This window comes from Hylobates moloch, unplaced genomic scaffold (genome assembly GCF_009828535.3).
Source record: "Hylobates moloch isolate HMO894 unplaced genomic scaffold, HMol_V3 SCAFFOLD_33, whole genome shotgun sequence".
In the NCBI taxonomy this organism is placed as follows: domain Eukaryota; kingdom Metazoa; phylum Chordata; class Mammalia; order Primates; family Hylobatidae; genus Hylobates; species Hylobates moloch.
In genome coordinates, this window is record NW_026652308.1 from 2,814,640 (window position 1) to 2,828,636 (window position 13,997).

The following is a 13,997-nucleotide window of genomic DNA, read 5'->3' on the forward strand; positions in this document are numbered from 1 at the left end:
TGGTTCGCTGAAGCCTCGGCCTCCAGGGTGGCTGGGACCACAGGCACGTGCCACCACACCTGGCTATTTTTCTGGTTTTTTGTTTGTTTGTTTGTTTGTTTGTTTTTGTTTTTGCTTTTGTTTTGTAGAGACGGGGTTTTGCCATGTTGCCCAGAATGGTCTCTAACTCCTGAGCTCAAGGGATCCTCCTGTCTGGGCCTCCCAAAGTGCTGAGATTACAGGCGTGAGCCACCACACCTGACCTTTTTTTTTTTCTCTCAAAATCACATCACACGCAGCACAGGGGTCTTTTAGTCTCTGCATTTCACCGAAGGTCGGAGATTTTCCTTGATTGTCTTTTCCCGTGGCCAACATCAGGGCTGGCTTTAAGAGTCCTGGGGGACACTTTTCTCTTAAGGATCTGGTAGCTTTCACTCCATTGTCTCAGGCATTGACTGTTGCATGAGAAGTTCACAATTGTCCTGATTATTAAGATCTTCGGAAATCATCTAAGTTTGAATTTTTTCTGCATGAAATTTGAGAGAAGTCTGTATTTATTATTATTATTTTTTGAGACGGAGTTTTGCTCTTGTTGCTCAGGCTGGAGTGCCCATCTTGGCTCCCTTCAACCTCTCACTCCCGGGTTCAAGCGATTCTCATGCCTCAGCCTCCCGAGTAGCTGAGATTACAGGCATGTGCTACCACATCCAGCTAATTTTTGTATTTTTAGTAGAGACGGGGTTTCACTATGTTGGCCAGGCTGGTCTTGAACTCCCGACCTCAGGTGATCCACCCGCCTCGGCCTCCCAAAGTGCTGGGATTACAGGTGTGAGCCACCACGCCCGGCCAGAAGTCTTTATTTTTGTACCAAGTTTGAGAGTTTCACCAAGAGATAGCTTAGGGTCAGTAGTCTCGTTTTAATTGGTACAAGATGACCCATCTCAGTTCATTTTAAAGTCTTGCATTCATTTATTCGACAAATATTTATTGAGCGCTTACTATATGCTAGGTAGGCACTGTTTTAAGTTCTGGGGAGAGAGCAGTGAAGAAAATAGACAAGCTTTTTTTCCTTAAGGATTTTACAGTGGGGTGTGTGTGTGTGTGTGTGTGTGTGGTGTGAGTGAGAGAGAGAACAAGTTTTTGATTATTGATTTCTTTCCACCTGATTTATTTTATCCAGAAACTTAAAGTGTCTTTCCCTCATAGTATATCTTCACACTTTATCCTAAATGCCTGGCATTTTCCCTTGTTTTCTTTTCATCTCTCCATTAATATCCCTCACTTGCCACATACGTTTCTCTTGTTTATCTTCTGCTCAATAATCCAATTTTCTGTAAGCCTATTTATTTCAGCTTCCAGGGACAATCTAATATGATGAAGCACCCAGTTCCCCCTGCACTGTCCTTGTCTAATCTCCCTCAGAATAGGTAATAGCTGTTTTCTAAAATCTCCTTACATTTCATATGAGAGATCTATTTCAGGAAATAGGATTATCAATACAATTTTGCTGCTTTCTTCTTTTACATCTGTGCTCAGGGCTTTCTCACTGGGATCAGATTAATTTTCTTCCTCTTATATTCAGACCTCCATGCAATTCATGTGTAAATCTAACAAGAGCAAGTGGATCTTTAAACCCTTGTAGCATGTATGTATAAATAAAGAGAAGAAAGGAAGGAAGGAGGAAAGGAGGGGAGGAGAGAGGACAATTTAAATAGTGCCAGCGAGTCTACCTATCATTCTACTCAGAGTGTGTGCCCAGAATAAGCAGAGACAGATGTGATGGGAGCCTGTTATTCTCTCAGTGGGTCTCACAAATGCCTCTTATACTGTGAGCATCTCATTATGCGGGCTGTGACTTTCATGTCTAAAGATGTGTATTTTTTGGCCAGGTGCGGTGGCTCACGCCTGTAATCCCTGCACTTTGGGAGGCTGAGGTGGGCAGATCATCTGAGGTCAGGAGTTCAAGACCAGCCTGGCCAACATGGAGAATCCCCGTCTTTACTAAAAATACAAAAAAAAAAATAAGCCAGGCATGGTGGTGCATGCCTGTAATCCCAACTACTCGGGAGGCTGAGGCAGGAAAATCGCTTGAATCCAGGAGGCAGAGATTGCAGTGATCACGAGATCACTCCAGCCTGGGCAACAGGGCGAGACTCCGTCTCAGAAAAAATAAAAATAAAAAAATAAGTAAATAGGCTGGGCGCGGTGGCTCACGCTTGTAATCCCAGCACTTTGGGAGGCCGAGGCGGGCGGATCACGAGGTCAGGAGATCGAGACCACAGTGAAACCCCGTCTCTACTAAAAATAAAAAAAATTAGCCGGGCGTCGTGGCGGGCGCCTGTAGTCCCAGCTACTCGGAGAGGCTGAGGCAGGAGAATGGTGTGGACCCGGGAGGCGGAGCTTGCAGTGAGCCGAGATTGCGCCACTGCACTCCAGCCTGGGCGACAGAGCGAGACTCCGTCTCAAAAAAAAAAAAAAAAAAAAAAAAAAAAAATAAGTAAATCAATAAATGTGTGGGTAATTTAAGGGATTTTCATGAGTAACTCTATGGATAAAGTCTTACATAGACATTTTAGAATCCCTGTTCCGATAAGATGTGACCCTATCATACTAGACTTGTCAACCACAGTGTCTGAGAGGCCATGGGACTTCTAATTGACTAAGATAGGCAGACACATCTCCCTGAAGCTTCCAATTTATAGGCAACCTGGCAATCTATGGCATGGCTTGGTACAGACAGATGAGATGAGCCACTCATATTCCCCTTCTCTGGAATCTGCAATTGGGAATAACCAAAGGAAGAGGCACTTAGCCATGGAAACTGAGGCTTCATGAAATACACTGTCAGTTTTGCAATACCCTATTGGCTACACAGGTCAGCTCTATTCAATATAGGAAGGAACTTCATGGCACAATTCATTAATTTAACATTTGTTGAGCACCTATGATGTGCCAGGCACTGTTCTAAGTCCTGAGGACAAGGTGATGAACAAGATCCCCACTCTCATAGCTTACCCAGCAGATGCCCTAGGCAGGCAATGAATAAATATATGAGCAAGATGAAAAGAGAATGCCAGAAAGCCCTGAAGTTTTGGAGCAAAGCCATGAACTCTTTTCACAACTATTTCTCTTTTGAAAAACTTCTCTCCACTTGCTGTTGGGTTCTGTTGTTTGTGAGTGCAAGGATGGAAGAAAGCGGATGATGATGTTAAGCAGCCAAAGGGGTGGCCTGTTCAGTCCATGGAGTTAGTGTAGTAGGAGATTAACAGTAATAACTAAAGCTGGGCGCAGAGGCTCATGCCTGTAATTCCAGCACTTTGGGAGGCTGAGACAGGCAGATCACCTGAGGTCAGGAGTCTGAGACCAGCCTGGCCAACATGGTGAAATCCTGTCTCTATTAAAAATGCAAAAATTAGCCAGGCACAGTGGTGGGCTCCTGTGATCCCAGTACTTGGGAGTCTGAAGCAGGAGAATTGCTTGAACCCAGGAGGTGGAGGTTGCAGTGAGCCAAGATTGCACCACTGCACTCTAGCCTGGGAGACAGAGTGAGACTCCATCTCAAAAATAATAATAATAACTGATAATAAAATAGAACAACTATAACAATATACTGTGATAAAACTGATGTGAATGCGGTTTCTCTCTCTCTCTCTCAAAGTGCCTCATTATACTGCACTCACCTATTTTTAGATGGTGGTTGACCGCAGGTAACTGAAACCGCAGAAAGCAAAACTGCAACGTGGAGGGACTGCTTGCATTCTCCTTTCAGACCTGTTTGTAAGAGAGTTTTAACTGGAGGGCATCTAAATAATCAGAGAGTGGGAAGAGAAAGGGGTACTCACGTTTTATAGTTTTGTATTGTTTGTGAGTGTTTTCTATTTCATATGTTTTGTAATTAAAGCCAAAAAGGATAATGACAAAAAGGAAAAAACAATGCTGTGTGTCTGACTTTCGGGAAGTTATAAGAGGGAGTGGAAATTCTACCACCTCCTATTGCTAAGTCTCATTAAAATGCCCTTGAAATCAACCCAAACCAACTCTCAGGCACAGCCAGAACAACAGAGGCAGAGCAGAACTCAGGATCCTGAATCCACACCCCCCAGCCCCTCCTGGTGGGAAGAGAAGAAGGGGGCTCGCTTCCTGTGGTTCCCACCCTACCTGGCTGGAGAGGCTGATGTGGGGCGAGGTGTGACCATCAGTGCACACAGGAGGCGGAGAAGGCAGTTTCCCCCACTGGCGGGTGCCCTGGGCCCAGCCCAGGACGGCAAATTAGGACAAGAGCCCAGCCCTCCAGCATCAGGTCTGGCATGGCTCTGGGAGGAAGGAGGAAGAAAACTCACCCATGTCACCCCAAGTCATGGGGCATTTCCAGTGAGGACATACAGACTTAGGAACCCGGGAGAAAGGCTGGAGGCTAGAAAACCTGAGACCACAGTCAGCTGGGCTGCAGATCTTTGCTCTGCCTTCCTCCAGACAGCACAAGTGACTCAGCCCTCCCCAGGGTGCTGCTTCTCACTCTGACTCCACGATTCGGCTCCTCTCACTCACAACTCTATCTCCTCTCTATGTCATTCCTCCTACTCAGGGCCGATAGTCAAAATATCAAACCACTAATAAAGCATGGGCACCTGCCGGTCAGACTACACACCAGCTGGGAACAATGGCTAGAGGTAGCAAATTGCCCCAAAACTTAGTGGCATGAAACAACAAACATTTGTTACATAACACACTTATGGGTCAGGAGTTTGGGTGGTTCTGGCTCAGGGCCTCTCATGAAGTTGTCAGGATGTCAGAGTTGGAACCGTTTGAAAGCTTGGCTGGGGCTGGAGGATCCTCTTTCAAGATATCTCCTTCACAAGGCTGTTGGCAGAAAGCCTCAGTGCGTCACCAGTGTGTGGGCCTCTCCACAGGGCTGCTTGAGTATCTTCACAACATGGTGGCTGGCTTCCCCAGAGGGAGACATTCGAGAGACCAAGGCAGAGTCACAATGTCTTTTATGACCTATCCTTGAAAGTTATATACCGTCACATTGCAGCATCCTATTGGGTCAGCCCTAGTCAATGTGAGAGGGGTTACACAAGGGTGTAAACACCAGGACGCAAGGATCACTGGAGGATGTTTTGGAGGCTGGCTACCCCAGGTACTACATTATGTCCCGTTTAAAACTCTCTAATGGCTTCCCACTAACCTCAGAATAAAATCCAAATGTCTTACCATGATCTGCAAGGCCTGGCATGAACTGACTCCTACCTACTTTCCAATCTCATTATGTTCCTCTTTATTCACCTGCACTAAACTCCAAACACATCAACCCTCCCTACATCCATCAACATCTGAAGCTCATCCTTTACATTTTCTGCTCCCCCTGTCTAGAAGTCTCCTTGCTCGGATCTTTCTATGGCTAGTTCCTTCTCATTGTTTGGGTCTCAGCTCAACGTCACCTCCTCAGAGAGGCTACACTGACCCCTTTATCAAGTGTAGCCCTCACCTCACCTGTCACTCTGTCTTACATCACCTTGTGCTGACCTCCTTCTAGCACTGATCTCTATCTGAAAGTAGTTTATTTGATTATTGCCTCTATCCCTTCGTGTACTGGTAGGAGTCCCAACAGACTGCTCTTTAGCTGGTTTTAAGCTACAGAGGAACTTATTAAAGGATAGGAGGTGTCTCATAAAATCTTAGGGAAATCAGAGAACCAGGCTCGAAGGCCATTTACGTGGACTGGTTCTTTCTGCTGCTGCGTCTGGGATCTGCTGTCATCCTGACAGAAAGGACTCCAGGCACCTGCTTCTCAGTGTCACTTAGCCTCATGCAGGAGCAGCCAGCAGGTGGTGTCTTAAGTTGTATGCTGTGCCCAATCTTCAAGAGAGACGGGGAAAGTTTCTGGCTTCCATCATAAGCAGGTGTGAGTTCATAAGGTCGGAAATTCGCAAAATAGGAAGACTGTTCCATGGGCTGGGGAAGCCAAAGAGAGCTGATGCTATTTGGCCTCGACAGTCCACGCCTTTAGCTGCTTAATGTCATCAGCCAGGCTTCCTCCATCCTTACGCTTACTAACAGCAGAACCCAACAGCAAGCTGAGAGATGCTTCTCAATAAGAAAATAATTGGGAAAAGAGTTCATGGCTTTCGGGCCGGGCGCGGTGGCTCACACCTGTAATTCCAACACTGGCAGGCTGAGGCTGGCAGATCACGAGGTCAGGAGTTCGAGACCAGCCTGACCAACGTGGTGAAACCCCATCTCTACTAAAAATAGAAAAATTAGCTGGGTGTGGTGGCACGTGCCTATAATCCCAGCCACTCGGGAGGCTGAGGCAGGAGAATCAGTTGAATCCGGGAGGCAGAGGTTATGGTAAGCTGAGATCGCACCACTGCACTCCAGCCTGGGTGGCAGAGCAAGACTCTGTCTCAAAAAAAAAAAAAAAAAAAAAGAGTTCATGGCTTTGCTCCAAAACGTTAGTGCTTTCTGCTATTCTCTTGTCATCTTGCTCATGTATTTATTTATTGCCTGCTTAGGGCACCCACTGGGTAACCTATGAGAGCAGGGATCTTGTTCATCACCATATCCTCAGGACCTAGAACAGTGCCTGGCACATCATAAGTGCTCAATAAATGTTAATGAATTTTGTACATGAAGTCCCCTCTGTGGACTGATGGCCAAACCTCACGCCACATCAGCCTCTCCAGCCAGGTGGGATGGGGATGGTGGGAAGCGAGCTCTCCTCTTCTTCTCTTCCCACCAGGAGGGGCCTGGGGGTGTGGATTCAGGATCCTGAGCTCTGCTCTGCCTCTGTTGTTCTGGCTGTGCCTGAGAGTTGGTTTGGGTTGATTTCAAGGGTATTTTAATGAGACTTAGCAATAGGAGGTGGTAGAATTTCCACTCCCTCTAATAAATTCCTGAAAGTCAGACACAGCATTTTTTCCTTTTTGTCATCTCTTTTGGCCTTAATTACAAAACATATGAAATAGAAAACATTCACAAACAATACAAAACTATAAAAAGGTAGTGTCCCTTTCTCTTCCCACTCTCTGATTATTTAGATGCCCTCCAGTTAAAACTCTCTCACAAACAGGTCTGAAAGGAGCATGCAAGCAGTCCCTCCACATCACAGTTATGCTTTCTGCGGTTTCAGTTACCTGTGGTCAACCACTATCTAAAAATAGGTGACTGCAGTACAATAAGGCATTTTGAGAGTGAGAGAGAGAGACCGCATTCACATAAGTTTTACCACAGTATATTGTTATAATTGTTCTATTTTATTATTAGTTATTAATCTCTTACTGTGCCTAATTTATAAATTAAACTTTATCATAGGTATGCATGTATAGGAACAAACACAGTCTACATAGCACTCAGTACTATTAGCTGTTTCAGGCATCCCCTGGAGGTCTTGCAACGTATCCCCTGAGGATTGTTCTTGCTCATGTCCATCTAGGGTTGAGCTGGCATTTCCGAAGGATCGATTCCTAGAAGTTTATCTGCACATTTGCAATGTTGATAGTTTCTTCCAAATGGCCCTTCAAAAGATTCTACAGCATATAGTGCCCACAGTTTACGGGAGCACTACTTTCCCTTTGCCAACTCCAGATATTATCTGTTTTAAAATTTGCATTTATCTGATCCCCAGGGAGCATCAAGGTCATTTCTCAATCCCAGGCTATCTGAATTTCTTCTCTTGCAAGTTGCCTGTTCTTATCCATTGACCATTTATATATTGGAATATAAAGTTTTATCCTTTGATATGAAGGGGCTGTTTGCATTTTAGTGCTACTTTGCATGTTGCACATATTGTCTATTATTTGTCTTTTATCTTTGTCATAGTCTCTAGCCCTATAGAAGTTTTACATTTTTTTTTTTTTTTTTTTTGAGACGGAGTCTCGCTCTGTCCCCAGGCTGGAGTGCAGTGGCGCGATCTCGGCTCACTGCAAGCTCCGCCTCCTGGGTTCACGCCATTCTCCTGCCTCAGCCTCTCTGAGTAGCTGGGACTACAGGCGCCCCACCACCACGCCCGGCTAATTTTTTTGTATTTTTAGTAGAGACGGGGTTTCACCGTGGTCTCGATCTCTTGACCTCGTGATCCGCCCGCCTCGGCCTCCCAAAGTGCTAGGATTACAAGCGTGAGCCACCGTGCCCGGCCAGAAGTTTTACATTTTTATGAGGTCAAATCTGTTCATTTTTTCCTTTAGCGCTTCTGGATTTTGTGTCTTGCTTAGGTTTTTCCCTTCTCCAAGAATATAGAAATATTTTATCATATTTTCTTCTAGGATCTTAGTAATTCTGTTTGAGGCTGGGTGCAGTGGCTCACACCTATAATCCCAGCACTTTGGGAGGCTGAGGCGAGTGGATCACTTGCGCCCAAGAGTTCGAGACCAGCCTGGGCAACATGGTGAAACTCTCTCTCTACAAAAACTACAAAAATTAGCCAGGCGTGGTGGTGTGTGCCTGTGGTTCCAGCTACGCAAGAGGCTGAGGTGGGAGAATCACTTGAACCCAGGAGGCAGAGGTTGCAGTGAGCAGAGATAGAGCCACTGGACTCCAACCTGGGCGACAAAGCGAGACCTTGTCTCAAAATAATAACAGTAATTCCCAGCTACTCGGAAGGCTGAGGCAGGAGAATGGCATGAACTCAGGAGGTGGAGCTTGCAGTGAGCTGAGATCGCGCCACTGCACTCCAGCCTAGGCAACAGAGAGAGACTCCATCTCAAAGAAAATAAAAAATAAAAATAAATAGTAATTCTGTTTGACAGCTAATGCCAAATTGTCCTCTAGAAAGGTTGTTCCAATTTACATCCCATCAGCTGGAAGAACCCTATTTCCCCAACACCCTCACCAGCCCTGAAAATTAGCAGTCTTTAAAAAGTTTTGCCAGTGGTGAATATGTATTGTTCAGCGTTGTTGTTGTTTTAATTAGCATTAATTATGAGTGAGATCCAAAATCTTTTCATGGTATTAGTCACTCGTATTTCTCTGTGAACCGCAGGATCCTCTCCTTGCCCGTTTTCTCTGTTGGGCTGTTGTGCTTTATGTTATTGATAAAGGGCTGTTTATGAAGGAAATGAGCCCCGTGTCCTCATCTGTAGGGTAAATAATTTCCCCAGTAGGTCTCTGCCGCCTCCTGGCAGTAGGGGCGGAGCAAGTCCTTGCCACGCCCACCGGTCACCTACAGCTGCCTCCTCCCCTGGACTCAGCACATCCCTAAGTCCTTAAGCTGGCCCTTCCCTTCCTTCCCTTCACAGGTGTTCTCTTCTTTTTTTTTTTTTTTTTTTTTTTTGAGACGGAGTGTCGCTCTGTCGCCCAGGCTGGAGTGCAGTGGCGCAATCTCGGCTCACTGCAAGCTCCGCCTCCCGGGTTCACGCCATTCTCCTGCCTCAGCCTCTCCGAGTAGCTGGGACTACAGGCGCCCGCCACCACGCCCGGCTAATTTTTTGTATTTTTAGTAGAGACGAGGTTTCACCGTGGTCTGGATCTCCTGACCTCGTGATCCGCCCGCCTCGGCCTCCCAAAGTGCTGGGATTACAAGCGTGAGCCACCGCGCCCGGCCTAGGTGTTCTCTTCTTTTTTCTTTTTGAGATGGAGTCTCACTCTTGTTGCTCAGGCTGGAGTGCAATGGCACGATCTCAGCTCACCGCAACCTCTACCTCCTGGGTTCAAGCGATTCTCCTGCTTCAGCCTCCCGAGTAGCTGGAATTACAGGCATGTACCACCACGCCTGGCGAATTTTTTGTATTTTTAGTAGAGACGGGGTTTCTCCATGTTGGTCAGGCTGGTCTCGAACTCCCGACCTCAGGTGATCTGCCCTCCTTGTCCTCCCAAAGTGCTGGGGTTACAGGCATGAGCCACTGCGCCTGGCCTTCAGGTGTTCTTTTCTGAACACATCTTATGGCTAGAGTTTTCACATTCAGCTCAGTCCTCACAACTTCTGATAATGAAGAATAATAGAAACTTTGTAGTTTCTATTCCTATTGCAGATTTTAAAATACATATTCTTTCAGTCATGTTTAGAAACTTGGGTTGGGACAGGGAAGCTGGAAAAAGTGCTTAGGCTGCCATATCTCCAGTGTTAAAATCTTTTTTTTTTTTTTGAGACAGGGTCTGGCTCCGTCGCCCAGGCTGGAGTGCAGTGGCACTATCTTGGCTTGCTGCAGCCTCGACCTCCCAGGCTCCCGACCTCCCCTACCTCAGCCTCCAGAGTAGCTGGGACCACAGGCATGTGCCACCATGCCTGGCTAATGTTTTAATTTTTTGTAGACATAGGGCCTTGCTATATTGTCCAGGTTTCCAGCTCCTGGACTCAAGCAATCCGTCCACCTCAGCCTCCTAAAGTGCTGGGATTATGCTTGGCCTCCCAGTGTTAAATTCTAAGTCATACACTAATTTCTCTTGTTTCTTTTGGTTTTAAATTTGATCTTCTCCAAACTTTCAGGTCTAGAATCATGTCATCTGCAAATAATGATCATTGTACCAGGCATCGGACTTTTTAACAAGCTCACATATATGAGCCACACTCTCATTCATGCAAACAAGACAAGGCAGATATTTTTGAATTAAAAAAAGAAACCACTTCCTGCCCAGAGTCTGCTGGTCAGCAGCACGTGGTGGACTAGATGCCCCGTAGCAGCTACTGCAAGGAAGCGGGCGAACGCCAAGGGGTGCTCGTTACAGGTAACAGCCCCTGTCCGGGTAGCATTCGCATCTCCTCAGGTGTGATTTCTTGGCCACTCACTTATTTATAATAATGTGAATAATCAATGGCTGTAATAATATCATTCATGGATTGGTCAAAGGCATCTCTCAGGCTTCCCGGAGCCTGGACCCACTTGGTCTTCCTCGGTGCTGGAAGCTCTGTGATGCCCTCTCATCCTGGTCTGGGGCTGTCTCTTGGCTTTGGTCCTTTCCTTTCCCCCTTTCCCTCACCTTTTTGGGTCCTTTCAAAGTCTTTTTTTTTTTTTTTTTTTGGAGACAGAGTCTTACTCTGCTGCCCAGGCTAGAGTGCAGTGGTGTGATCTCGGCTCACTGCAACCTCCACCTACCAGGTTCTAGTGATTCTCCTGCCTCAGCCTCCTGAGTAGCTGGGATTACAGGCACCCATCACCACACCGGCTAATTTTTGTATTTTTAGTAGAGGTGGGGTTTCACCATGTTGGCCAGGCTGGTCTCAAACTCCTGACCTCAAGACATCTGCCTGCCTTGGCTTCCCAAAGTGTTGGGATTACAGGTGTGAGCCACTGCGCCTGTCCATGGATCCTTTCAAAGTCTTTAAATCTCTCCCACATCCTGGCTTCATCCTCCCCTGCCTATCTCCATGCCTTTCCGGTGTGCCCCACAGAACACCAGCCCCACGAGATGTTCCAGATAAAAGATTGAGGGGACAGCTTGAGAAGTGCTGACTACCACGCCGACCTCTTGGAAATGGGCTGGCGTTTCAAAGATTTGAAGAAGTCTTTCAGTGCAGACATGTATTCACTGTTTCTCCAGTAGCCAGTGCCCCAGGCTGGTCTGAACACTGAGGTGTGCACCCCTTCTCAGCGTTCTGCGGAATCAGCGCTTTCCATGCCTTGCTGGGGGGCATGCTCGCTTTCAGGAACCTGGGTGGGAAGTGATGAGAGAGTATTATCTGCAGTGGCTAGAGATGCATGAAGGGGTCACATAGGAAGCTCCTCAGAGCTAGGCCAGGGACATTTGCAGGAAGAACCAGGAACAGGAAGTGACACATTTCACCAGCCCCCACTGCTATCACCCGCTCCAAAAGAGAAGGCAGAGCCAGCACCAGGAGACTGGATGGGAGGCCAAGAGCCTGGATTCCAGGCCAGGATCCCAGATGGGAGTCCAGGAACCCAGATTCAAGGCCAGGAGACCTGATGGGAGGCCAGGAGCCCAGATGGGAGCCCAAGAGCCCGGGTGGGAGCCCAGGAGCCCGGGTGGGAGGCCAGGAGCCCAGATGTGAGGCCAGGAGCCCGGCTGGGAGCCCAGGAGCCCAGATGTGAGGCCAGGAGCCCAGATGGGAGCCCAGGAGCCCGGGTGGGAGGCCAGGAGCCCTGATGGGAGGCCAGGAGCCCGGATGGAAGTCCAGGAGCCTGGATGTGAGCCCAGGAGCTTTTACCTGGGAGCACCAGGGAGAACAGTGGCCACTTTCCTGGCCAAGCTAATACATGACAACGGGGAGAAGAACCTCGCAAGTACAGGTAGGGGTTGGTGTCAGGGAGAAAAACGAGCTCTTTGGCAAAATATAAACAAAGAGCCCTGGAATAATGGAAATCTTCGAAGCCTGCTTTGTGAAGTGCCCAGGTACCCAGGGTCAACAAGGGCCGCCTCATTAACACAATGCGGAACTGCCCCCGGGGAGGGAGCCCTGGATGCCAGAATTCTGGGACAGTGAGCGGCAGCCGTCAGCTGGGTTTCCCAAACTCTGCCCACCAACATCTTGCTATGATAATGTAGTCTCTACCTAGCCTTAAAATTTGTCAGCCAAACAAGGCCCTTTTGAAGACCTCTTGAGCCCAAGAGGCAGAGATTGCAGTGAGCTAAGATCGCTCCACTGCACTCCAGCCTGGGTGCAGTGACCAGGGTGCAGAGCGAGACCCTGTCTCAAAAAAAACAGAACAAAAACAAACAAGCGAACAAACAAAAAACACCTCAAACTAGGATCCTTTTGAGGATGAAAGGAGGTACCATTAATAATCGTGCCAGGACAACAGACAATCAACAGGCACACAGGGCCATGTGCATAGGAAGGAGGCCTAGAGGCAGTGCTGCTTAAGAGCCAAGTGCATGGGCCCCGGAGTTACAGAGACCTGGGTTCAAATGTGATCTCCACCCTTCCTAGCTGTGACGATGGGGCAAGGCAGTGGCCTCTCTGTGGCTCAGTTTCTTTATCTATAAAATGGGAGTGGTGGTGCCCATCTCATGGGGTGTGCTTGCCCCTTGGAAGCAGTTCCTAAAAGTTAGCTCTCATTTTCCTTACTGTTCTTTCTATAAAATGGGTGCTTTATTTCTAGACATCATATGTAAAACAAGAAGGTTTGTTGAGAAGGACAAAGCCCATACTCTGAAAGGGTCATCGAACCGTTTTCTGAACACAGAGAGTTCCTGCCCAGGCCTCCGCCCCTCCTCTCTGATGGTTCTGGCCAGGGCACCAGCACCCGTCCTCAGTCTTCTCAGGAGACACCAGTTTTGCAGCCCGGGAGCCCCCAGGACTAACCTGATATGATTCCTATCTTCACCTGCTCAAAGCCTGGCTTGTTTAAAGCACGGGCTCCTCCTCAGCTGGCTTCTATATAGGCGCTGCTTCCCTCTAACAAACTCTGCAACCTCCCCGGGACCGTCTTACCGGCTGCAAATGAAGCCACGCAAACTGTGGCTGCCCGGGCCCCTCTTCTCCCAAAAGCCAGGCCAGCGTAACCCGGTCCCCATGTCATGCTGGCTGGGTCAGTGTTCTCTCCTAGGAATCTGAAGCTTGAATGGGGGAGAAAGAGGAGTTCAGAAGTCACTGCAAATGAGCCATATGGACGGTCATGGGCACCAAACTCAGGGCTTTTGAACTTTCTTGTCCAAACTTGCAGGTAAGTCCTGGAAACAGAGACCTTTGCCTCTCCACCCAGACTGGGCTGTCCTGGAAACAGAGACCTTTGCCTTTCCACCCGGACTGGGCTGTCCTGGAATGGTAGAGATGGAAAGGATGAAAAGAATGACATTGGCTGGGTGCTCACACCTGTAATCGCTTTGGGAGGCCAAGGCGGGCAGATTACTTGAGGCTAGGAAGTGAAGCCTGGCTAACAGGGCGAAACCCTGACTCTACTAAAAATACAAAAATTAGCTGGGTGTGGGGGTATGTGCTGGTAATTCCAGTTACTTGGGAAGCGGAGGTTGCAGTGAGCCAAGATCATGCCACTGCATTCTAGCCTGGGCAGTAGAGCAAGACCCTGTTTCCAAAAAAAAAAAAAAGAATGACATTGGATGCCATTTAATTGGGTGCTGGGGAGTCAGAATCGAATCAGACGTAGTCCTTATGTCACGTTTCT

The 13,997-nt window shown here is 47.7% G+C and overlaps 1 long non-coding RNA gene across 1 annotated transcript; it reads right to left on the reverse strand.

Annotated features, from left to right (window-relative positions):
* Positions 1-262: 262 nt before the first annotated feature.
* On the reverse strand, positions 263-4,934 carry LOC131382500 (uncharacterized). Its single transcript, XR_009212026.1, has 3 exons — positions 4,710-4,934; positions 3,660-3,750; positions 263-505 (listed from the first exon to the last, which is right to left on the reverse strand). It is a non-coding gene; the product is annotated as an uncharacterized LOC131382500 (long non-coding RNA).
* Positions 4,935-13,997: the final 9,063 nt, after the last annotated feature.